This window comes from Mus caroli, unplaced genomic scaffold, assembly GCF_978045245.1.
Source record: "Mus caroli unplaced genomic scaffold, Mus_caroli_1 scaffold_726, whole genome shotgun sequence".
Taxonomy (NCBI): Eukaryota; Metazoa; Chordata; class Mammalia; order Rodentia; family Muridae; genus Mus; species Mus caroli.
Window position 1 is genome coordinate 1 of NW_028227981.1, and position 26,097 is coordinate 26,097.

Sequence of the window (26,097 nt, forward strand, 5' to 3'; positions counted from 1 at the left end):
ATTCACACTGAAGGACCCAGAATATGGCGAGAAAACCTAAAAACGAGGAAAATTAAAATCTCACACTGTAGGACCCAGAATATGGCGAGAAACCCTGAAAAACGTGGAAAATTAAAATACACGCTGTAAGACCCAGAATATCGCGAGAAACCCTGAAAAAAGTAGAAAATTAAAAACTCACACGGAAGGACACCAAATATTTTGAGAAAACCTGAAAAAGGTGGAAAATGAGCAAATCACACTGTAGGACCCAGAAATACAAGAAAACTTGAAAAATGACGAAAATGAGAATTTTACACTGCAGGACCCAGAATATGCTGAGAAACCCTTAAAAAAGTGAAAATTAAAAATTCAAACTGTCGGACCCAGAATATGGCGATAAACCATGAAAAAATGGAAAAATAAAAATTCACACTGTATTAACCAGAATATGGTAAGAAATTCAAAAAAAACATAGAAAATTAAAAATTCACAGAAAAGGCCTTGGAATATGGCAAGAAAACCTGAAAAACGTGGAAATGAGAAAATCACACTGTAGGACCCCAGAATATGATGATAAAACCTGAAAAACAGGGAAAATTAAAAATTCACACTGAAGGACACCGAATATATGGTGAAAACCTGAAAAAGGTTGAAAATGAGAATAATCACACTGTAGGACCCAGAATTGGGAAAAAACTTGAAAAACCTCATTAATGAGAAAATCACACTGCAGGACCCAGATTATGCTGAGAAACACTGAAAAAAAGTAAAAATTAAAAATTCACACTGTCGGACCCCGAATATGGCTATAAACCATTTAAAAAGTGGAAAATTAAAAATTCACACTGTATTAACCAGAATATGGCAAGAAATTTAAAAAAACATAGAAAATTAAAAATTCACATAAAAGGACCTGGAATATGGCAAGAAAACCTGAAAAACGTGGAAATGAGAAAATCACACTGTAGGACCCCAGAATATGATGAAAAACCATGAAAAACGTGGAAAATTAAAAATTCACACTGTCCGACCCAGAATATGGCGATAAACCATGAAAAAAGTGGAAAATTAAAAATTCACACTCGATTCTGGCGCGGAGCACAGCAGCAGTGGGCGCAGCTAGCGGGTCGGCTGCGGAGCGGGGGTGCAGCGCGCTTTGCCCCCCGTACCCCTCCCCCTCGGACGCGGCCCCACCCCTCTGCCCGCCGGGCGGTCCCAGCCGAACTATCCCCTGCGGCGCCAGCGCGGGGCGGCTCTGGGCGCCCCCAGCAGACCCCCATCATGGGCAGCCAGAGCTCTAAGGCTCCCCGGGGCGAGGTGACCGCCGAGGAGGCAGCGGGCGCTTCCCCCGCGAAGGCCAACGGACAGGAGAATGGCCACGTGAGAAGCAATGGAGACTTAACCCCCAAGGGTGAAGGGGAGTCACCACCCGTGAACGGAACAGATGAGGCAGCTGGGGCTACTGGTGATGCCATCGAGCCAGCGCCCCCTAGCCAGGAAGCTGAGGCCAAGGGGGAGGTCGCCCCCAAGGAGACCCCCAAGAAGAAGAAGAAATTCTCTTTCAAGAAGCCTTTCAAATTGAGTGGCCTGTCCTTCAAGAGAAATCGGAAGGAGGGTGGGGGTGATTCCTCAGCCTCCTCGCCAACAGAGGAAGAGCAGGAGCAGGGCGAGATGAGCGCCTGCAGCGACGAGGGCACTGCCCAAGAAGGGAAGGCCGCTGCCACCCCTGAGAGCCAAGAGCCCCAGGCCAAGGGAGCAGAGGCTAGTGCTGCCTCCAAGGAAGGAGACACAGAAGAGGAGGCAGGGCCCCAGGCTGCAGAGCCATCCACTCCCTCGGGCCCAGAGAGTGGCCCCACACCTGCCAGTGCTGAGCAGAATGAGTAGGGGTGGGGACAGGTGGGTGATCTCTAAGCTGCAAAAACTGTGCTGTCCTTGTGAGGTCACTGCCTGGACCTTGTGCCCTGGCTGCCTTCCTGTGCCCAGAAAGGAAGGGGCTTGTTGCCCCCTCCCAGCCACGCTCCCTTTTCGCCCTCCTGTGGATTCTCCCATCAGCCATTTGGTCTTACTCTTAAGGCCAGTTGAAGATGGTCCCTTACGGTTTCCCACGTTAGGTTAGTGATGTGAAATGCCCTGTCCCTACCTCCTTCCCGAGCCCCATCCCTGCAGAAGGCAATTGCTGGGTTTCCAATTCTTTTCCAAGTTCGTTTTGTTTATCCTGCTTCTCAACCCCCTGAGCCAGAAGTGGGGGCTTATACTCCCAAACCCTGAGTGTCCAGCCTTTCCCTGTTGAATTCTTAGTCTCTTGTGCTGTGCCTAGTGGCACCTGGGCTGGGGAGGACATTGCCCCGTCTGGGTTTTTATAAATGTCTTACTCAAGTTCAAACCTCCAGCTTGTGAAATGAACCATGTCTCTGACTTGATAAGCAAGTGTTAGGCTTCAGGAGGGAGGTCTGTAATGTGAAACAACTTCTTGTTGTCTTTTTTCCCCCCTCCCATTGTTGTAAATAACTTTTAATGGCCAAACCCCAGATTTGTACTTTTTTTTTTCTAACTGCTAAAACCATTCTTCCACCCGGATTTACTGTAACATTTGGAAAAGGAATAAATGTTGTCCCTTTAAAAAAAAAAATTCACACTCTATTAACCAGAATATGGTAAGAAATACAAAAAAAAAAAAAAAAAAAAAAAAAAAAACGTGGAAAATTAAAAAGTCACTGAAAAGCACCCGGAATAAGGCAAAAAAAAAAAACCTGAAAAAGGTGGAAATGAGAAAATCACACTGTAGGACCCAGGAATATGATAAAAACCCTGAAAAACAGGGAAAATTAAAAATTCACACTGAAGGACCCGGAATATGGCGAAAAAACCTAAAAATGAGGAATATTAAAAACTCACACTGAAGGACCCAGAATATGGCGAGAAAACCTGAAAAAAGTAGAAAATTAAAAATTCACACTGAAGGACCCCGAATATGTGGAGAAAACCTGAAAAAGGTGGAAAATGAGAAAAATCACACTGTAGGACCCAGAATTACGAGAAAACTTGAAAAACTTCGAAAATGAGAAAATTACTCTACAGGACCCAGAATATGCTGAGAAACCCTGAAAAAACTGAAAATTAAAAATTCACACTGTCGGACCAAGAATATGGCGATAAACCATGAAAAAAAAGAGGAAATTAAAAATTGACACAGTATTAACCAGAATATGGCAAGAAATAAAAAAAAAAAAAACGTGGAAAATTAAAAATTCAAGAAAAGGACCTGGAATATGGCAAGAAACCTGAAAAACGTGGAAATGAAAAAATCACACTGTAGGACCCCAGAATATGATGAAAAAACCTGAAAAACGTGGAATATTAAAAACTCACACTGAAGGACCCAGAATATGGCGAGAAAACCTGAAAAAAGTAGAAAATTAAAAATTCACACTGAAGGACCCCGAATATGAGGAGAAAATCTGAAAAATGTTGAAAATGAGAATAATCACAGTGTAGGACCCAGAATTGGGAAAAATCTTGAAAAACGTCATAAATGAGAAAATCACACTGTAGGACCCAGAATATGGAGAGAAACCCTGAAAAACGTGGAAAATTAATATGCACGCTGTAGGACACACAATATGGCGAAAAACCCTGAAAAACGTGGAAAATTAATATGCACGCTGTAGGACCCACAATATGGCGAGAAACCCTGAAAAAAGTAGAAAATTAAAAACTCACATGGAAGGACCTCAAATATGGCCAGAAAACCTGAAAAAGCTGGAAAATGAGAAAATCACACTGTAGAACCCAGAATTACAAAAAAATTGAAAAACGTTGAAAATGAGAAAATTACACAGCAGGACCCACAATATGCGGAGAAACCCTGAAAAAAGTATAAATTAAATATTCAAACTGTCAGACACAGAATATGGCTATAAACCATGAAAAAAGTGGAAAATTAAAAAGTCACACTGTATTAACCAGAATATGGCAAGAAATAAAAAAAAAATTGGAAAATTAAAAATTCACAGAAAAGGACCTGGAATATGGCAAGAAAACCTGATAAACGTGTAAATGAGAAAATCACACTGTAGGACCCCAGAATATGATGAAAAAACCTGAAAACGTGGAAAATTAAAAATTCACACTGAAGGACCCGGAATATGGCGAGAAAACCTAAAAAACGAGGAAAATTAAAAACTCACACTGAAGGACCCAGAATATGGCGAGAAAACCTGAAAAACGTGGAAATGAGAAAATCACACTGTAGGACCCCAGAATATGATGAAAAACCATGAAAAACGTGGAAAATAAAAAATTAACACTGTCGGACCCAGAATATGGAGATAAACCATGAAAAAGTAGAAAATTAAAAACTCACACGGAAGGACCCCAAACATGGCAAGAAAACCTGAAAAAGGTGAAAAATGAGAATATTCACAATGTAGGACCCAGAATTACAAGAAAACTTGAAAAACTTCGAAAATTAGAAAATTACCCTGCAGGACCCAGAATATGCCGAGAAACCCTGAAAAAAGTGAAAATTAAATAGTCACACTGTTGGACTCAGAATATGGCGATAAACCATGAAAAATGTGGAAAATTAAAAATTCACACTGGGGGGCTGGTGAGATGGCTCAGTGGGTAAGAGCACCCGACTGCTCTTCCAAAGGTCCAGAGTTCAAATCCCAGCAACCACATGATGGCTAACAACCATCCGTAACGAGATCTGGCGCCCTATAATAAAGTGTCTGAAGACAGCTACAGTATACTTACATATAATAAATAAATAAATCTTTAAAAAAAAATTCACAGTGTATTAACCAAAATATGGCAAGAAATACAAAAAAAACGTGGAAAATTAAAAATAAACAGAAAAGGACCTGGAATATGACAAGAAAATCTGAAAAAAGGTGGAAATGAGAAAATCACAATGTAGGACCCCAGAATATGATAAAAAACCTGAAAAACGTGGAAAATTAAAAATTCACACTTAAGGACCAGGAATATTGGGAGAAAACCTAAAAAACGAGGAAAATTAAAATCTCACACTGAAGGACACAGAATATGGCCAGAAAACCTGAAAAAAGTAGAAAATTAAAAATTAACACTGAAGGACCCCGAATATGGGGAGAGAACCTGAAAAAGGTTAAAAATGAGAATAATCATACTTTAGGATCCTGAATTGGGAAAAAACTTGAAAAACGTCATAAATGAGAAAATCACACTGTAGGACCCAGAATATTGCAAGAAACCCTGAAAAACGTGGAAAATTAAAATACACGCTGTAGGACCCAGAATATGGCGAGAAACCCTGAAAAAAGTAGAAAATTAAAAATTCACACTGAAGGACCCCGAATATGTGTAGAAAACCTGAAAAAGTTGGAAAATGAGAATAATCACACTGTAGGACCCAGAATTGGGAAAAAACTTGAAAAAAGTCATAAATGTGAAAATCACACTGCAGGACCCAGAATATGCCGAGAAACACTGAAAAAAAGTGAAAATTAAAAATTCACACTGTCTGACCCAGAATATGGCGATAAACCATGAAAAAAGTGGAAAATTAAAAAGTCACACTGTATTAACCAGAATATGGCAAGAAATACAAAAAAAAAAAAGTGGAAAATTAAAAATTCACATAAAAGGACCTGGAATATGGCAAGAAAACCAGAAAAACGTGGAAATGAGAAAATCACACTGTAGGACCCCAGAATATGACGAAAAAACCTGAAAACGTGGAAAATTAAAAATTCACACTGAAGGACCCGGAATATGGCGAGAAAACCTGAAAAATGTGGAAAATTTTTCCACTTTTTTCATGGTTTCTCGCCATATTCGGGGTCCTTCAGTGTGAGTTTTTAATTTTCTACTTTTTTAGGGTTTGTTGCCATATTCTGGGTCCTACAGCGTGTATTTTTAATTTTCCACGTTTTTCAGGGTTTCTAGGAATATCCTGGGTCCTGCAGTGTGTCCTATAGACAGAGAATATAGGAGAAAACATGAAAACAGAGGAAAATTAAAAATTCACACTGTATTACCCAGAATATGGCGAGAAAACCTGAAAAAAAGTAGAAAATTATAAACTCGCACTGAAGGACCCCAAATATGGCAAGAAACCTGAAAAAGGTGGAAAATGAGAAATTCACACTGTAGGAACCAGAATTAGAAAAAAACTTGAAAAACGTGGAAAATGAGAAAATCACCCTGCAGGACACAAAATATGCCGAGAAACCCTGAAAAACATGAAAATTAAAAATTCACACTGTGTAACACAGAATATGGCAAGAAACCATGAAAAATTGGGAAATTAAAAATTCACCCTGTATTACCCAGAATATTCTGAGAAATATTGAAAAACGAGGAAAATTAAAAATTCACACTGAAGGACCCAGAATATGACCAAAAAACCAGAAAAACTTGGAAAACAAAATATTCACACTGAAGGACCCGGAATATGGCAAGAAAAACTGAAAATGTGGAATATTAAAAATACACCAGAAATATGGCAATAAAACCTGAAAAACTTGGAAATGAGAAAATCACACTGTAGGATCCAGAATATGACGAAAAAACTGAAAAACGTGGAAAATTAAAAACTCACACTGAAGGACCCAGAATATCACTAGAAAACCTGAAAAAGGTGGAAAATGAGAACGTCACACTGTAGGACCCAGAATTGTGAAAAAAGTTGAAAAATGTCGAAAATGAGAAAATCACACTGTAGGACCCAGAATATGACGAAAAAACCTGAAAAATGTGGAAAATTAAAAAAAAAAAACACGATGTAAGACACAGAATATGTCAAGAAACCCTGAAAAATTAGAAAATTAAAAACTCACACTGAAGGACCCGAAAATGGTGAGAAAACCTGAAAAAAGTAGAAAATTAAAAATTCATACTGAAGGACCCGCATATGGCAAGAACACCTGAAAAAGTTGGAAAATGATAATAATCACACTGTAGTACCCAGAATTGCGAAAAAACTTGAAAATCGTCGAAAATGAGAAAATCAAACTGTAGGACCCAGCATATGCCTAGAAACCCGGAAAACTTGGAAAATTAAAAATACACGCTGTAGGACCCAGAATATAGCCAGAAACCTTGAAAAAAGTAGAAAATTAGAAATCAGGGCCTTCTCTGCATCCCACAGGTACAGTCCCAGGACTGAATGCCACCTTGGAAGCCTGGCCACCATTCAGGACCTTGAAGATTTCGCCGGGAGCATCGAAGTGTAGACACCAGAGCACCAGAGGTATCAGGGTTCGAATCAAGCCTCCCACCCCAGAGAGATGCCCGAAGCGACTCCTTAGAGGAGTCCCTCTCTTCTTTCATGGTATCTGGCAGTTTACCCAGTGGTGAAAATTCGGCAGAATCTGAGGCTTGTTTGGTTAAGTCCACACTGTGCCTTCCAGCTCACAGAACCCTAGAAGGACTCATTCCTCCTACTCGCATCTATTCATTCTCTGCACAGGAATCCACCTTGTGATTTCAAAACACTGAGCTGGGAGACCCAGGCTCAGTCAGGACTCTACAGAGGCCAGAGGGCTGACTGTGGTTCTTGGAGTATGTTTCCTATCCGAAGTGCAAGGACTTCTAAAATGTAAAAATCCTTTGCCTTTTTATGAAGATTATGGAAAAAAGGGAAGTTCCAAGGCAGATTCGCAAAGCTGAGACCCTTGCCAGGTTTGGCAGCACCTCTCCTTTCTTAGATCTGCGCACCAGGGGACCTGAAAAATGCTAGTCCAGCAAATCTGAAGAGGTCACAGGCTCTTGACTACATTTTGGGTCCTGTAGGTTGGACCCAAGCAAACCAGTGATGATTAAAGGCTAGTGATCTGGAAACAGATTTGCACTTAAAGGCTACTGGCAAATTTCAAAGCGGTTTTTATTTGCCAGCCACATTTCTTGCAGCTAGTCTCACAATCCTGTTTTAGCTATTTGTGTTTCTTCTCATGTAGCTCAGGGTATGTCAAATACACTAAAGACTTGACTAGAAGCTGGTGCATCTCAGAGGCCTGCTCCAGTTCTCCATGATTTGCCAGAGCAGCTGGATTGATTTTTTTTAATTCCAACATTTTCCAATATTTGTATCCTTCAGGCTAATTTGAATAATGCCAGCAATTCTTGGTGGACATTTTGAGTTATGAGCTGATGCTGTAGCTCATCTAATTGCTTGCCTAAGCCTGGGTTCCAACCTGAACACCAGATTAATACACATGCCTATCTTTCCAGCACACAAGAAGTGAAGGCATGAAGATTAGAAATGCAGCTATCCTTGACTTTGTCAGGAGCAGCCTAAGGTAAAGGAACAAGACTCTGCCTAAAACAGAAAACAAGGTCCAAAGAAACCAACCAAATATACCACTTTGGGTACTTACGAATTTCCATTTTCATTTGTTTAGTCATACCTTCTAAGGAGCCAAGGTTGACTTTTAATCCTCAGGGTTTGATTGGCAAAAGAAGAGGACTGGTCCAAGATTTGAACCTAGGAAGATCCTCTCAAACCCTAAGGGAGAATCCTCTAGGGGTAGGACCAACAAGCCTTAAAGAGAAGCTCCAGCTAGTCTTTCTAAGAGGGATATCTTGGAATCCTCTGGTTGAATTCAGTAAACACCAAAAGAATTGTGTTTCAGATCTACCTGAAAAGGGTAATCCAAGACTACCCAGTGCCCCAATTGCTCAAGAAGGTCAAAACTATTGTAGAGTCTGTAACACTTGCACCCACTTCAATTTAGTACACCCAGTGCTGCTTCAAGCAGAGCAAAAGACCCACCAAATGCTCCCTACCTCCAGTTCTAATGTCAGAGATACAGAAAGCAGAACCCCATCCATGGGACACTTTTGGGAAGTGCCAGCATTGTCTCCAGTCGAGACACAACTAAAATAACATCTCATCCAACTTTGGGCTCAAACCAATGACCCTGAGATTAATAATCTCGTGCTCTAACGACTGTGCTAGATGGGGAACTGTTCTTTAGCTTAGAAGTTTACTAATTGTGACCACCACTGGGTAAGCATCCCCAGAGCAAATCATTGGTGAGCACCTGCTCCGTTGGCATATCATAGAAATACAATGCAGACAGGCAAAGCCATGGTGGCACTGGAGGAGCATGGTTAAACCTGTTTCCATCGCTGTAGCAGATCTTTGCACATCTGATCAGTATTTGCTTACTAAACTGTATATTGGCCTCAACTGACTTCTGTGTTGTCCTCTGTTTCTCCCAAACTGAACGTAATCTAAATGTAAGAAATGTCTCCTGTGAGTCTGGCACCCTGATTTTGTTGTTAACAGACATAGCTTGTCACGTCTGAGACTAGGTGGCACAGGATCTGGGAGCTGACTTAGGGTGGCCATAGGGGCCAACAGGTCAGTCAAGGGAATCCAACTAGAGCTCAAATGACTAACCTAGATGTCAGTAGGGTTAAGTTGGGGATCCTAGTGAGGGTCCAACCAATCCAGGGGTACGGATCTGAGCCAATGGAGGCTCAGGCAATATCCTATCCACACCCACCCTCAGGGCTTCTCCTAGGTCCTTTTCTGTCAGAGTGCCAGGAATCTGGTTCTTACCTATGCCTCTGGAATGGGACCTATCACACTGCACACAGAATACCAGATGCTTCCATTGAAGCATCAAGAACACAGAGCAATGGCTGTCTGTCTTCAGGTGTATCCTATCCTCTAGTCCTATTTCCAAATTAAGTGCTTGGCTGAGCTGCCTCATTATGTAATTGCAACCCTTCCTAATCGTGGAAGGAAGAGGCACAAAAGAACCAGCATAGGAAGGAACCAATCATCACCTCCCTGCAACCCCAACTTAAAGGGGTTCACGTGTGACTTTCCCAAGGTTTGAACAATCTCCACCGCCATGCCACACTGTAACCTTTTGTAGTTTTAAATGTTCTTTTACTGTATGCTTTTATATGAAGAAAGACTTGGTTTCTCTTTTCCATTTCTAAGATTACCAGACCTTTTCCTGTTTAGAGAATATGCTCATGACTATCCTTTAGATACAGTCAATATAACTGTTGCTCATAGAACTTACTTGTTTTCTTGATATTTTTAAGGGTAAATGGCTGAGATTTTTTAAAAAATATTTTGCAGTTATTTATTTGTGTGAGTGATGAAGCTCTGATTTTTCAAACCTGTCAAGAGGTACGATGACCTCCCCCCTCTCTCTCTCAAAAGCCCTCTTTCCTCTCTCTCAATGATGTATTTTAATTTTAGTGTAAGGGTGTTTTACATGTGTATACAGTGCCCACAGTAGCCAGAACAGAGTATCAGATCCCCTGGAACTGGAGATGGGCCACCATATAGTTGTTGGTAGTTGATCCCATTTTCTCTGGAAGAGGAGACAATGCTGTTAATTGTTGAGCCCTTTCAGTGGCCCCACCCATCTTTAAATTTTTAGAAGTATATGTGAGGCTGTGTTTATGTACATCATATGCAGACCATAAGAGGGATTTAGATTCTCCAGAATCTGACACCCTCTTCTGGAGTGTCTGAAGACAGGTAGACAGGTACAGTGTACTTATATCTAATAAATACATAAATAAATAAATAAACATTTTTTAAAAAGGATAAAAAAAAAGAAAGACCAGGCAGGACTGCCATTTGCATGTTCATAGGGGAAACCTGGAGAGAGAGCAGTCTAACCTCAGCAGGTTGCTTCCCTCTGGATGGTAGCTCAGAGTGTAATCCCTGCAAGACAGGCAAATCACTGATTTCAAGGACTGCCTGGTTCAGGACAGCCAATGGTATGAAGAGAAAAGAGCTATGTAGAGAAAACAAAGCAAGGAAACACTAACCAGGAAAAAGAATAGACAGTGTAGCTTGTGATAGGGTACCAACAAGAGAAAGCCTTCTGTTACCACTTACAAACACAAGAAGCCTTGCACCCTTCCGCCCAGGTTATTACCACTGGTTATGACCACAAGGCTTGGGCTCTTATGTCTATAGGAATCACCTGTCTGTGCCTTTAAGTACCATTGAAAGTTCAGGGCTATAATTCATCTGTAACAAGCAACAGTGGTAAGAACCTGCAGCCTTTGAAAACAACTCTTTTTTTTTAAAAAAGCAGGGGACACAACTGAGCTGTAGAGCTCCTCAAGTTCAGCCCTATTACTTGGTAGGGAAACAGCCTCAGTGTCCAGAGCTGAGGTCTCACAGGCAAACTGCTGCAATATTTGAGTACCATCTAGAGAGAGAAAAGATATGATGTGGTTGCTTAATTTATGTATTTTATTATTTCTATTTGTTGTTTTGTGTTGTTTTATTTGGTTTTAGATAAGGCCTCAGTCTGTAGCTCTGGCTGACCCAGGACTGACTACATGTGTTAATTAGGGTTTCACAGCTGAGAACAGACACCAAGAGCAAGGTAAGTCTTAGAAAACCCGACATTCAGGGGTGACTCAAGCTCTTAATGAGAGCACTCGGGAGGCAGAGGCAGTCAGTTTCTGAGTTCGAGGCCAGCCTGGTGAAAGAAAGACAGACAGACAGATCAGTAAAATAAAAGCCAGAACTTTCTCTGCTTTTGTTTTCTTTTGCCTCGAGGTAGGGTTTCTCTTGGTGTAGCCCAGGCAGTCTGTTCTGGAACTATCAGTGTAGGCTTGGGTAACCTCAAACTCACAGAGGTCCTCTCTGCCTGCCTGCCTTTGCCACCCACACAGCCTGGCAGAAGCCAGAATCTCTTTTTCCCTCTTGTTTATATATTTGTTTGTTTGTTTGTTTGCTTGCTTGCTTGCTTGCTTTCTTGTTTGTTTGTTGTTATTATAACTATTAGTTCTCAAAGTAAGTGTGTGTGTGTGTGTGTGTGTGTGTGCTCTATCTGCTGCCTATATGACTACATGCCAGAAGAGGGCACCATAACCTAGGACAAGTCACCATGCAACTCCTGAGAATTAATTTGAAAAAAAACCGGAAATTCTAATCACATAAAAGGTAGATATCTGCGAGGCTGTCAGAGTGCTTTTCAAGTCTTACTGTAAATAATAAAAATTGTGTGTCTTTTACCAAACAACAGAAGGGAAGGGAGGTGGTGTGCCTGCATGTCTGTTGTCTGCATGTCTACTTCCTTGTTCTGTCACTCGGTTGAACATTGGCACATTGACCTCACCATGCTGAAAGGCGACAGGTGGATGGCGGCCATCTTGTCTGCTGACTGACCACCCTTCTCAAGATGGAGGTGGCTGGCCGCCACGAGACCTATTGTTCCAGGTTGCTTCTGTTTCTTCCCCTTCTTTCCCAGCTACTAGTTGAATAGATCTTAACTGAATCCAGTGCAGAAGGGTGAGGAGTCACTGAAAAGCCGCCAGCAGCCATGGCCCCATGTTTTTCTCTTGCTTTTTGTCTATTATATCTTTATTATTTTTAGGAGTGAGGGGCGTTCAAGACAGTGTTTCTTTGTGTATCTCTGGGTGTCTTGGAACTCACTCTGTAGACCAGGATGGCCTGGAATGCAGAAATCTGCCGGCCTCTGCCTGCCATATGCAGGGATTAAAGGGGTGCTCCACCACGCCTGGCTTCCTTTTTTATTTCTAAGAATCCGTGGGAAATATGATTTCTTTAATCTGTGTACCCTAGACTAACACACACATGCACACAAACAGGGAGTGAGAGAGAAAGATAAGGAGGAATGACATGAATTTTAGGAAAAAGTGATATTAATGGATTAATATTACTTTTATTCATACATATATACATACATACATACACAGAATTAGAGTAGAGCTGAGGCAATTGTGGAACACACCTTTAGCCTCAGGCAGATTTCTGCATTCAAGGTCACCCTGGCTTACAGAGGGAGTTCCAAGTCAGCCACGGCTGCACAGAGAAACCCGTTCTGAGAAAAAAATAATAATTGAAAGAAAGAAAGAAAAAAGAAAGAAAGAAAGAAAGAAAGAAAGAAAGAAAGAAAGAAAGAGGATAAAAAGTTTTTAAAAATTAAAAAAAAAAATTGCCAGATTACCATCAAGCACACACAGCAATGGCTGTCTTCAGGTGTATCCTTTCAGCCTCCAAAACAAAAAGCAATGGCTGGCTGTCTTCAGGTGTATCCTATTCTCCAGTCTTATTTCCAACCTAAGAGCTGGGCAGAGCTGCCTCATTATGTAATTGCAAACCTTCCTTGGTTTGTCTTTTCCATTTCTAAGACCAACAGACCTTTTTCTATTTAGTGAATATGCTCATGACTGTCCTTTAGATATAGTAAATATAACTGTTGCTCATAGAACTTGTTTTCTAGGAATTTTTAAAGGTAAATGGCAGAGTTTATTTATAAAAAATATTTTGCATTTATTTATTTGTGTAAGTGATGAAGCTCAGGTCTTCAAACTCATCAGGAGGTATGATTACCTCCCCTATCTCTCACCCCCTCTCTCTCCTCTCTCTCAATGATCTATTTTATTTTTAGTGTAAGGGTGTTTTGCATGTGTATGCTGTGCCCACAGACTCCAGAACAGAGTATTATATCGCCTGGACCTGGAGATGGGCCACCATATATATACTGGTAATTGAGCCCAGGTTCTCTGGAAGAGGAGACAATGCTCTTAATTGTTGAGCCCTCTCTGTAGCCCCATCTTTCATTTTTTTTTTTTTAGTATATGTGAGGCTGTGTTTATATACATCATATGGAAACAATAAGAATGATTTAGATTCTTCAGAATCTGACACCCTCTTCTGGAGTGTCTGAAGATTGCTACAGCATACTTAAATATAATAAATAAATAAATCTTTAAAAAGATAAAGAAAAGAAAAAAAGAAAGACCAGGCCTGCCATATGCATGTTCATAGAGGAAACTGGAAGAGACCCCAATCTAACCTCAGCAGGGTGCTTCCTTCTGGATGGTAGCTCACAGTTTCATCCCAGCAAGACAGGCAAATCACTGAGTTCAAGGACAGTAAGGTTCAGGACCAGCAAGGTTAGGAAGGGAAAGGGGCTATGTAGAGAATACAAACCAACAAAACAACAACAAGGAAAAAGAAGTGACAGTGTAACTTGGGGTAGGGTACCAACAAGAGAAAGCTTTCTGTTACCACTTACAAACACCAGTAGCCTTGCACCCTTCTGCCCAGGTCCCTGTCTTCCTTTCTAGGAATTCTTAGGATGCCAGGGGTTGGGGGAATCCAGATTAACTTTTTAATAACAAAGACTTGGCCTTTTATGTCTATAGGAAGCCAGTCTCAGTGCCTTTAACTACCACTGAAAGTTCAGGGCTGTTTCTCAACTGTAACAAGCAACAGTGCTAAGAACCTGCCGCCTTTGAAAACAACTTTTTTAAAAGTGGGGTCACAACTCAGCAGTAGAACACCTCAGGTTCAGCCCTAATGCTTGTTAGGGAAACAGCCTCAATGTCCAGAGCTGAGGTCTCATGGGTGAACTGCTTCAAGCTCTGAGTATCATCTAAAGAAAGAAAAGATATCATGTGGTTGCATAATTTATTTATTTTATTATTTCTATTTTTTTGTTTTGTTTTGATTTGTTTTAGATAATGCCTCACTCTGTAGCTACAGCTGACCTAGGACTGACTACATGTCTTAATTAGGGTTTCACAGCTGAGAAACAGACACCATACCAATGTAAGACTTAGAAAACCCAACATTCAGTGGTGGCTCGAGCTCTTAATGAGAGCACTCTGGAGGCAGAGGCAGACAGTTTCTGAGTTCGAGGCCAGCCTGGTTAAAAACAGGGTAAGGCAGGGCAGGGCTAGGCTAGGCAGGGCAGGGCCAGGTCAGGCAGGGCTAGGCTAAGCAGGGCTAGGCAGGGCAGTGCAGGGGAGGGCTAGGCTATGCTAGACTAGGCTAGGCAGGGAAGGGCTGGGCTAGGCAGGGCTAGGCTAGGCAGGGCAGGGCTAGGCTGAGCTAAACAGGGTTAGGCTAGTCTAGGCAAGGCAGGGCCATATTCTGGGTCCCATAGTGTGAATTTTTAAATTTCACGATTTTCAGGGTTTCTCGGAATATTCTGGTTCCTGCAGTGTGATTTTCTCATTTTCCAATATTTTCAAGTTTTTCCGTTATTCTGGGTCCTTCAGGGTGATTTTCACATTTTCCACCTTTTTCAGGTTTTCTTGCCATATTCGGTGTCCTTCAGTGTGAGTTTATAATTTTCTACTTTTTTCAGGGTTTCTCGCCATATTCTGGGTCCTACAGTGTGATTTTCTCATTTTCCACTTTTTTCAATTTTTTTTGCATTACTGTGTCCTACATTATGATTTTCTCATTTTCCACCTTTTTCAGGTTTTCTCGATATATTTGGGGTCCTTCAGTGTCAGTTTTTTAATTTTCTACTTTTTTCAGGGTTTTACGCCATATTCTGGGTCCTACAGCTTGTATTTTTAATTTTTTACTTTTTTCAGGTTTTCTCGCCATATTCTGGGTCCTTCAATGTGAGTTTTTAATTTTACTCGTTTTTCAGGTTTTCTTGCCATATTCCAGGTCCTTTGGTGTGAATTATTAATTTTCCACGTTTCCAGGATTTTTACTCATATTCTGGGTCCTACAGTATGATTTTCTCATTTCCACGTTTTTCAGGTTTTCTTGCCATATTCCAGGTCCGTCAGTGTGAATTTTTAATTTTCCACTTTTTTCATGGATTCTTGCCATATTCTGTGTCCGAGAGTGTGAATTTTTAATTTTCACATTTTTCAGGGTTTCTCGGCATATTCTGGGTCCTGCAGAGTGATTTTCTCATTTTCCATGTTTTTCGAGTTTTTATGTAATTCTGGGTTCTACAGTGTGATTTTCTCATTTTCCACTTATTCAGGTTTTCTCTCCATATTTGGGTCCTTCTGTGTGAGTTTTTAATTTTCTACTTTTTTCAGGTTTTCTCGCCATATTCTGGGTCCTTCAGTGTGAGTTTTTAATTTTCCTCGTTTTTCAAGTTTTCTCGCCATATTCAGGGTCCTTCAGTGTGAATTTTTAATTTTCCATGTTTTTCAGGTTTTTTCGTCATATTCTGGGTCTTATAGTGTGATTTTCTCATTTCTACCTTTTTCAGGTTTTCTTGCCATATTCCAGGTCCTTCAGTATGAATTTTGAATTTTCTACTTTTTTCATGGTTTCTAGCCATAATCGAGATTTTTCAGTGTTTTTATCGCCATATTCTAGGTATTACAGTATGATTTTCTCATTTTTCGATCCTTTCATGGTTTGTCACCATATTTCAGGTCCTATAATGTGATTTTCTCATTTTTCAACTTTTTCAAGTTTTATCACCATATTCCAGGTCCTACAGTGTGATTTTCTCATTTTCCACATTTTTCAGGATTTCTCGCCATATTCCAGTTCTTCAATGTGAGTTTTTAATTATCCATGTTTTTCAGGGTTTCTCGCCATATTCCAGGTACTACAGTGTGATTTTCTCTTTATTCGACTATACAGGGTTTCTCACCCTATTCCAAGTCCTACAGTGTTCTTTTCTCATTTTCCCTATTTTTCAGGACTTCTCACCCTATTCCAGGTCCTTCAGTGTGAGTTTTTAATTTTCCAAGATTTTCACTGTTTCTTGCCATATTCCAGGTCCTTCAGAGTGAGTTTTTAATTTTCGACATTTTTCATGGTTAATCGCCATATTCTAGGTACTACAGTACGATTTTCTCATTTTTCGACGTTTTCAGGGTTTCTCACCAGATTCCAGGTCCTACAGTGTGATTTTCTAATTTTTCGACTTTTTCAGGGTTTCTCACCATATTCCAGGACCTACAGTGTGATTTTCTCATTATTCGACTATACAGGGTTTCTCACCATATTCCAGGTCCTACTGTGTGATTTTCTCATTTTTAGACTTTTTAGGGGTTTCTACCATATTCCAGGTCCTACTATCTGGTTTTCTCATTTTCCACATTTTTCAGGATTTCTTGCCATATTCCAGGCCTTCAATGTGATTTTTTAATTATCCATGTTTTTCAGGGTTTCTTGCCATATTCCAGGTCCTTCAGTGTGATTTTCTCATTTTCCACATTTTTCAGGATTTCTTGCCATATTCCAGCCCCCTGTTTGAATAATTAATTATCCACGTTTTTCAGGGTTTCTCGCCATATTTTGGGACCTACAGTTTGATTTACTCATTTTTCGACTTTTCCAGGTTTTCTCACCATATTCCAGGTCCTACACTGTGATTTTCTCATTTTCCACATTTTTCAGGATTTCTTGCCATATTCCAGTCCTTTAATGTGATTGTTTAATTATCAACGTTTTTTTTTTTTTTTTTTTTTTTTTTTTTTTTTTTTTTTTTTGTCTCTCGTCATATTCCTAGTCCTTCAGTATGAAACCTTAATTTTCGGCATTTTTCAGGGTTTATCGCCATATTCCAGGTACTACAGTATGATTTTCTCATTTTTCGACTTTTTCAGGGTTTCTCACCATATTCCACGTCCTACAATGTGATTTTCTCATTATTCGACTATACAGGGTTTCTCACCATATTCCAGGTACTAGATATGATTTTCTTATTTTTCGACTTCTTCAGGTTTCTCAACATTTTCCAGGTCCTACAGTGTGATTTTCTCATTTTTCAACTTATTCAAGTTTTCTCACCATATTCCAGGTCCTACAGTGTGATTTTCTCATTTTCCACATTTTTCAGGATTTCTTGCCATATTCCAGGCCTTCAGTGTGATTTTTTAATTATCCATGTTTTTATAGTTACTCGCCATATTCCAGTTCCTACAGTGTGATTTTTCCTTTTCAACGATTTTCAGGTTTTCTTGCCCTATTCCTGGTCCTACAGGGTAAGTTTTTAATTTTCCACATTTTTCGGGGTTTCTCGCGATATTCTACAGTACTTCATTATGATTTCTCATTTTTCCCCTCTTTCTGGGTTTCTAGACACATTCCAGGTCCATCAGTGTGATTTTCTCATTTTCCACCTTTTTCTGGGTTTCTTTCCATTTTCCAGGTCCTAGAGTGTGAGTTTCTCATTTTCCACGTTTTTCAGGGTTTCTCGCCATATTCCAGGTCATTCACTGTTTGATTTTAATTTTCCACATTTTTCAGAGTTTCTTGTCATATTCCAAGTCCTAGAGTGTGAGTTTTTAAATTTCCAACTTTTTCAGGGTTTCTTGCCATATTCCATGTCCTACAGTGCGAGTTTTTAATTTTCCACGTTTTTCATGGTTCTCTTCCTATTCCAGTATGATTTTCTCATTTTTCATGATTTTCAGTTTTCTTCCCATATTCCAGATCCTACAGTGTGAGTTTTTTTATTTTCCATGTTTTTCAGGGTTTCTTTCCATACTCCAGGTCCTATAGTGTGAGTTTCTCATTTTCAACGTTTTTCAGAGTTTTTCGCAATATTATAGGTCCTGCAGTTTGAGTTCCTCATTTTGCATGTTCAGGTTTTCTCTCCATATTCCTGTTCCTACAATGTTAGTTTTTAATTTTCCACGTTTTTCAGGGTTTCTTGCCATATTCCAGTTCCTGCAGTTTGAATTTTTTATTTTCCACGTTGTTCAGTGTTTCTTGCCATATTCTAGGTCCTACAGTGAGATTTTATCATTTTTCATGATTTTCAGGTTTTCTCGCCATATCCCAGGTCCTTCAGTGTGAGTTTTTAATTTTCCACGTTTTTCTGTGTTTCTTGCCATATTCCATATCCTACCATTTGAGTTTCTTATTGTTCACATTATTCAGGGGTTCTTGCCATATTCTAGGTACTGCAGTGTGATTTTGTCATTTTCCACCTCCTTCTGGGTTTCTTGCCATATTCCAAGTCCTGCAGTTTGATTTTGTCATTTTCCACCTCTTTCAGGGTTTCTTGCCACATTCCAGGTCCTCCAGTGTGAGTTTCTCCTTTTCCACGTTTTATAGGGAATCTTGCCATATTCCAGGTCCTAGAGTGTGAGTTTTTAATTTTCCACATTTTTCAGGATTTCTCACAATATTCCAGGTCCTACAGTGTGATTCTCTCATTTTCCACAATTTTAAGGTTTTCTTTCCATATTCCAGTTCTTATAGTTTGAGTTTCCTATTTTTCACATTTTTCAGTTCTTCTCACCATATTCCAGGTCCTAGAGTGTGAGTTTTTAATTTTCCACGTGTTTCAGTGTTTCTTGCCATATTCCAGATTCTACAATGAGATTTTCTCATTTCCTGTGATTTTTCAGGTTTTCTTGCCATATTCCCGTTCCTATAGTATAAGTTTTCAATTTCCCATGTTTGCCAAGGTTTCTCTACATATTCCAATTCCTATAGTTTGAGTTTCTCATTTTTCGATGTTTCTAGCCTTATACCAGGTGCTGCAGTGATATTTTCTCATTTTCCCACCTTTTTCTGGGTTTCTTGCCATATTCCCGGTCCTACAGAGTGAGTTTCTTATTTTCCACCTTTTTCAGGTTTTCTCAACATATTCCAGATCCAACCGTGTGAGTTTTTAATTTTCCACGTTTTTCAGGGTTTCTCAGCATATTCCAGGTCCTACAATTTGGGTTTCTCATTTTCCAAGTCTTTCATTGTTTCTCTCCATATTCCAGGTCCTACAGTGTGATTTTCTCATTTTTCATACTTTGCAGGTTATTGGGTGTGAGTTTTTAATTTTCAATTTTTTTTCAGGTTTTCCTTCCATATTCCATGTCCTACAGTTTGATTTTCTCATTTTTTAGGATTTTGAAGTTTTCTTGTCATATTTTAGGTCCTACACTGTTAGTTTTTTTTTTCCACTTTTTAAAGGTTTTCTTAGTCTATTCCAAGTCCTACAGTGTCATTTGCTCATTTTCCATGTTTTTCAGGGTTTCTCACCATATTCCATGTCCTACAGATTTAATTTTTAATTTTCCACATTTTTCAGAGTTTTTCACCATATCCCAGTTCCTACAGTTTTAATTTCCATTTTCCATGTTTTTTAGAGTTTCTCGCCATATTCCAGGACCTACAGTGTGAGTTTTTAATTTTCCACGTGTTTCAGGGTTTCTTGCCATATTCCAGTTTCTACAGTTTGATTTTCTCATTGTTCATGATTTTCAGGATTTCTTGCCATATTCTCAGTCCTATAGTGTAAGTTTTCAATTTTCCATGTTTGTCAAGGTTTCTCAACATATTCCAAGTCCTATAGTTTGAGTTTCTCATTTTTCAGTGTTTTTAGCCTTCTACCAGGTCCTGCAGTGTTATTTTCTAATTTTCTTTTTTTTTTTTAAAGATTTATTTATTTATTATATGTAAGTACACTGTAGCTGTCCTCAGACACTCCAGAAGGGGGAGCCAGATCTCGTTACGGATGGTTGTGAGTCACCATAATTTCTTGCCATGTCCCTGGTCCTACACTGTTATATTTTTATTTTCCACGTTCTTCAGGTTTTCTCGCCATATTCCAGGTCCTACAGTGTGAGTTTTTAATTTCTACGTTTTTCAAGGTTTCTCTCTATATTCCAGGTCCTACAGTGTGATTTTCTCATTTTCAATGAATTTCCGTTTTCTTGCTATATTCCAGGTCCTACAGCGTAAGTTTTTAATTTTTCACGTTTTTCAGGGTTTCTTGCGATATTCCAGGTACTGCATTATGATTTTCTCATTTTTCCCCTCTTTCTGGGTTTCTAGACACATTCCAGGTCCTACAGTGTGGTTGTCTCATTTTCCACCTTTTTCTGGGTTTCTTCCCATATTCCAGGTCCTACAGTGTTTGTTTTTAAATTTGCACGTTTTTCAGGGTTTCTCATCATATTTCTGTTCCTACCGTTTGAGTTTATCATTTTTCACATTTTTCAGTATTTGTTGCCATATACCTGGTCGTAGAGTGTAAGTTTTTAAATTTCCACTGTTTTTCAGGGTTTCTCACAATATTCCAGGTCCTACATTGTGAGTTTTTTATTTTCGACGTTTTTCAGGGTTTATAGCCATATTCAAGGTCTACAGTGTGATTTTCTCATATTTGACGATTTTCACTTTTTCTTTCCATATTTCACTTCCTACAGTGTTATTTTTTTATGTTTCACGTTTTTTAGGGTTTCTCTGTCACTGTGCTCAACTGTGGTTTTACAATGCTCCACTGTGATGTCCCACTTCTCTACGCTGTTGTCACCCTGCTCTAATGTGATCTCACAGTGTTCCACTGTGGTGTCACAGTGCTCCACTTCGTTGTCACAATGCTCCACTTTGGTGTCACAGTATGCCACTGTGGTATCAGATTTCTCATCTCTGGTGTCACAATGCTCCACTGTGGTGTCACATGCTCCACTGTGTTGTCAGAGTTCTCCACTGTAGTTTCATTGTGGTTCACTGTGGGGAGACAGTGCTGCACTGTGGTATCACAGTGGTCCACTGTTGTGTCACAGTGCTCACTGTGGTTTATCAGTGCTCTACTGTGGTATCATATCACAGTGCTCCACTGTCATGTCACAGTGCTCCACTCTACTGTCACCGTGCTTCTCTGTGTTGTCACAGTGCTCCACTGTGGTGTCACACTGCTACACTATTGTGTCACAGTGTTCCACCTTTCTGACACAGTTCTCCACAGTGATGTAAGTGTGCTCCCCTCACTGTCACACTGCTGCACTCTCGTGTCACAGTGCTCAACTGTCATGTCACAAGGCTCCACTCTGATGCCAGAGTGGTCCACTGTGCTGTCACAGTGCTGCACTGTAGTGTCACAGTGCTCCACTCTCGGGTCACAGTACTCCACTCTGCTGTCACAGTGATCCACAGTGGTGTCACAGTGCTTTACAGTGCTTTACAGTGATGTCAGAGTGTTCCACTCTGATGTTGCACTGCTCTACTCTGTTGTCACACTCCTCCACTGTGGTGTCATTGTGCTCCTCTGTGGTGTCACAGTGCTCCTCTTCATTGTCACAGTGCTCCACGGTGCTGTCACCCTACTCCTCTGTGGTGTCACATTTCTCCATTGTGGTGTCACATTCTCCTCTGTGGTTTCACATGCTCCAGTGTGTTGTCATATAATCTAAATATGCTCCAACACAGAACAAAGAAACCTGCACCAATGTGTTCACTGAACCCTAATTTTTAATAACCATGAGGTGGAAACAACCCAGATGTCCCTCTATGGAAGAATTGTTACAGAAACTGTGGTACATTTACACAATGGAATACTACTCAGATATTAAAAAATGATCGCATCATAAACGTTGTAGGCACATGGATGGAACTAGAAAATATTTTCTTGAGTGAGGTAACCCAAATCCAAAAGGCCTTGCATGGTATGTACTCACCGATAAGTGGATTTTAGCCCAAAAGCTCAGAATACCCATGCGACAACTAAAAGTCAAATGAAGTTTTAAAAGAAGTGAGACCAAAGTGTCGGTTCTTCAAACCTACTTAGAAGAGGTAACAAAATAATCATGGCAGGCGGAGGAAGGGGGTATCAGGGTGGGAGACAGAAAGTGAGGGGAAGAAAGAAGGAAGGACAGGGTCATGTATGGGAAGAGACAGGAGAGAAGTCTAGAGGACCAGGAGAATGAATAGGAATAAGTAGCAGCGGGTTTGGGGAACTAGGAGATGCACTAGAAATTCCCAGATGCCAGGAATTCAAGATGTTCCCAGAACTCAATTGGATAACAACAGCTGAAATACAGGGGAGTGCTATGCTCCCTTCGAGTCAACTGGACAAGCCGAGAGGCTTAAAAGTCACTCATGAGGCAAAGAGTTTCAAAGAAGCTCTCCTCCTGGAGTCTAGCGTTCCCTAACCATACAGTAATTTTTCATTCCCGAGTTTCATTCTCGAGTTAGTCTAGTGTATGGATCCACGTGCTCTCTTTCAATATTTTCCTATCATAAGTGCCTTTTAAGATTGAATTCTGTCATAGCTAAACCAGTGTTCCAACAGTCCTAGTTCGTCCTTAGCGAGACCTTGGGCTTGGATTTCAGTACTGCCCCTGGTATTACACTAAAAGTTAGATCACTGCCCTTCACAGGAATCTACCATCACCTAGGAAGAAAGAAGTTTCTGACCGTAGGGGAAACCAGAATAGATGCTTAGTATTATAGCTGAGTTACACCTATTTACAGGAATTTACTATGGTTTAGGAAGCAGACTGTGCTGTGGTTTTAGAGTATTGCATTATCCATGAGATGGTTAGCTAGAACGGAACTCCCTAGTTAGAACCATGACTTGGGTGTGAAAGCCCTTGCCCTAGGAGTTAAAAGTTCTCACACCAGGCTTCTAAGACTATAGCTGACCTTAGATAGGGCTAACTTTGTCTCAATTATTTTACTGCCCAGTTCCTTATGATCTTTGTGTTTTCATTCCTCTGTTCTGTGTAAGAATCATTAAGCATCCGGTTACCTCATTTGTACCTTGCGGGTATGTCACCCAACTTCTTTATTGTCTTCTGTATAAAAAGTCTGAAGCTCGAATTGTAAAATTACATTCAGATTATACACACGAACTCTCCTGTGTGTGTCTGTTTGTCACTCGCTCATCCATGCTTTGCCCACCTGCGACGAGAGACCCCGTTCCACGCAGACACAGGGACCCAGAGGGTCTGCGGCAGGGGAGATGGAGCCTGAAGGGACTATATCAAGGAGATGGACATGGGACTCAGTTAAGGGATGGGGACACCTACCCATTTAAAAAAAATACCGAAAATTGTCTCTGTCTAAAGGAAATTTAGGGACAAAAATGGAGCAGAGACTGAAGGAAAGGCCATCCAGAGACTATAGCACTGTATTCTACCCACAGACACAAAACCCCAACACTACTGCTGATGCCAAGATGTGCTTACAGACAGGAGCCTTGTATGTCTGTGTATCCTCTGAGAGCCTCTGTCAGCAACTGACTAAGACAGATGGAGAAACTCACAGAAACTATTGGACTGAGTGTGGGGACCCCAATGGAAAAATTAGGGGAAGGGCTGAAGGAGCTGAAGGGGATGGCAACCCCACAGGACGAACAACAGTATCAATTAACCAGACCCCTCAGAGCTCCCAGGGAGTAATCTACCAACTAAAGGAGTATACATGGGCGGGTTTATGACTAGAAATACTTATGTAGCAGAGAACTACCTTGTCTGGCATCAGTGGGAGGGGTGGCACTTGGTCCTGTTGAGGCTTGATACCCCAGAGAAGGGGGATACTAGAGGGATTAGGTGGGAGTGGCTGGGTGGGGAGGAGGAAAAGTTGGGCCTCAGGGAGGGGAGAGCAGGAGGGGGATAATACTTGAAATATAAACAAGTTAAATGATTAATACAATTTAAAGGGTGATGGGGTTGAGATCATCCTTGCATCTTCAGTGCAACAGAAGGAAGGAGGATGGGAGTAAGGAGGAGACAATGGAAGGAAATAGAAAAAGATGGAAGGACAAAGGAAAGAAAGGAGAGTCACTAACAAGACATACGTTATCAACGACACAGTGAGTGACCAGACCATTTCCCAGAATATAGTGAAGTAAAACTAGCTTTACCAAAACAATTATTTGGTGTCAAATTATTGATTTCCTTAGTTGTTTACTAAAGTGTTGCTTGCACTCTGTTTGCAGAGCCCAGCTTCACTTGCTACCTGAACCAGAGAGGCCTAAAGAGCCAGGTGAGGCAGTGGCCCAGTGCCCTTCCCAGCCTGCTGACTGATGCCAGCACTTAAACACTAGCTTGTCCACCCTACCTTATGATTTTAAAGTATAAAATGAAATTACAAAGACTTGCAAGGAGCTGTCTTGGCTTCGGTCCACCTTTGACATCTCTCTTCCACTCTCAGTTGTTTCCGTGTGCTTATTCCAGGAAGGTTCTCCCAACAATCGCTGTTCTTGGACTCAATGTATCTCTTTTTTTTTTTTTTTTCTTTCAGAGTGCTCCCTAAATCACAGACCAATTTGCTGGAGTCCAAATCAGAGTCCAACAGCAGTCTTTTTCCCACCTTGAAAGAATGTTAGAAGTCACAGAACTGGCTCTTATTCTTAAATAGAAATTCAAACCAAAGATCACCCATTAATTAACCGGGTTAATTCACTAAAATTATTATTCTCCCTGGACCCTCCCAGGTCCCCAATCATTATTTCAGTCCACAGTCACTGTCAGACAAGCAACCTCTCTTCTTTTGGCCTTCCTGCTCATCCATCTTCTAGTCTGTTTTCTTTCTCTCTTTCTAGTCGACGGAAGTAAAAGACTTTCGCACTGATAGGAGCTGATCCATCACAGCTTGTTTTATTTAAAAAACAAAAATAAACCCTCTCCCATGTTTTATCAGCCATGTAGATAAGAATAGACTAAATTTGCCTTTGTGAGGTTGTTACTAAAAACATGAAGTGACATGGATATCACTCACTCCTGTTTGGGCAGTACTTAGGAGGCTAGGTTAAGGAGATTTCAAAGTCAGCCTGGGAACCAGCCAGGGGGCCGGGGTTGTGGGGGCAGTGGACAAAAGAGCTAAATGTATTTAGTTCTTCCCTTATTAATGACCTCTTCTTTCACCTACTTTTGCCTCATCTAAAAGTAGCTAACAGTTACTTTTGCCTATTAGCTAAGCGCATGAATGTGATGCTGAGAGAGAAGTTGGGGCAGCCCCCTACTGAAAAAGGAAAGAGCTCAGCTGATTCTGTAAGGCTGGATAGAAGAAATCAGGGCCTTCTCTGCATCCCACACGTACAGTCGCAGGACTGAATGCCACCTTGGAAGCCTGGCCACTGTTCAGGACCTTGAAGATTTCGTCGGGAGCCTCAAAGTGTAGACACCAGAGCACCAGTGGTATCAGGGTTAGAATCAAGCCTCCCACCCCGGAGAGATGCCCAAAGCGACTCCTTAGAGGAGTCCCTCTCTTCTTTCATGGTTACTGGCAGTTTACCCAGTGGAGAAAATTCGGCAGAATCTGAGGCTTGTTCGGTTAAGTCCACACTGCGCCTTCCAGCTCACAGAACCCTAGAAGGACTCATTCCTCCTACTCCCATCTATTCATTCTCTGCACAGGAATCACCTTGTGATTTCAAAACACTGAGCTGGGAGACCCAGGCTCAGTTAGGACTCTACAGAGGCCAGAGGGCTGACTGTGGTTCTTGGAGTATGTTTCCTATCCGAAGTGCAAGGACATCTTAAATGTAAAAATCCTTTGCCTTTTTATGGAGATTATGGAAAAAAGGGAAGTTCCAAGGCAGATTCGCAAAGATGAGACTCTAGCCAGGTTTGACAGCACCTCTCCTTTCTTAGATCTGCACACCAGGGGACCTGAAAATGCTAGTCCAGCAAATCTGAAGAGGTCACAGGCTC

At 40.8% G+C, this 26,097-nt stretch overlaps 1 pseudogene; it reads left to right on the forward strand.

Annotated features, from left to right (window-relative positions):
- The first annotated feature begins 1,254 nt into the window (after window positions 1–1,254).
- LOC146999605 (MARCKS-related protein pseudogene) lies at window positions 1,255–2,611 on the forward strand (annotated as a pseudogene).
- The last annotated feature ends 23,486 nt before the right edge of the window (window positions 2,612–26,097 follow it).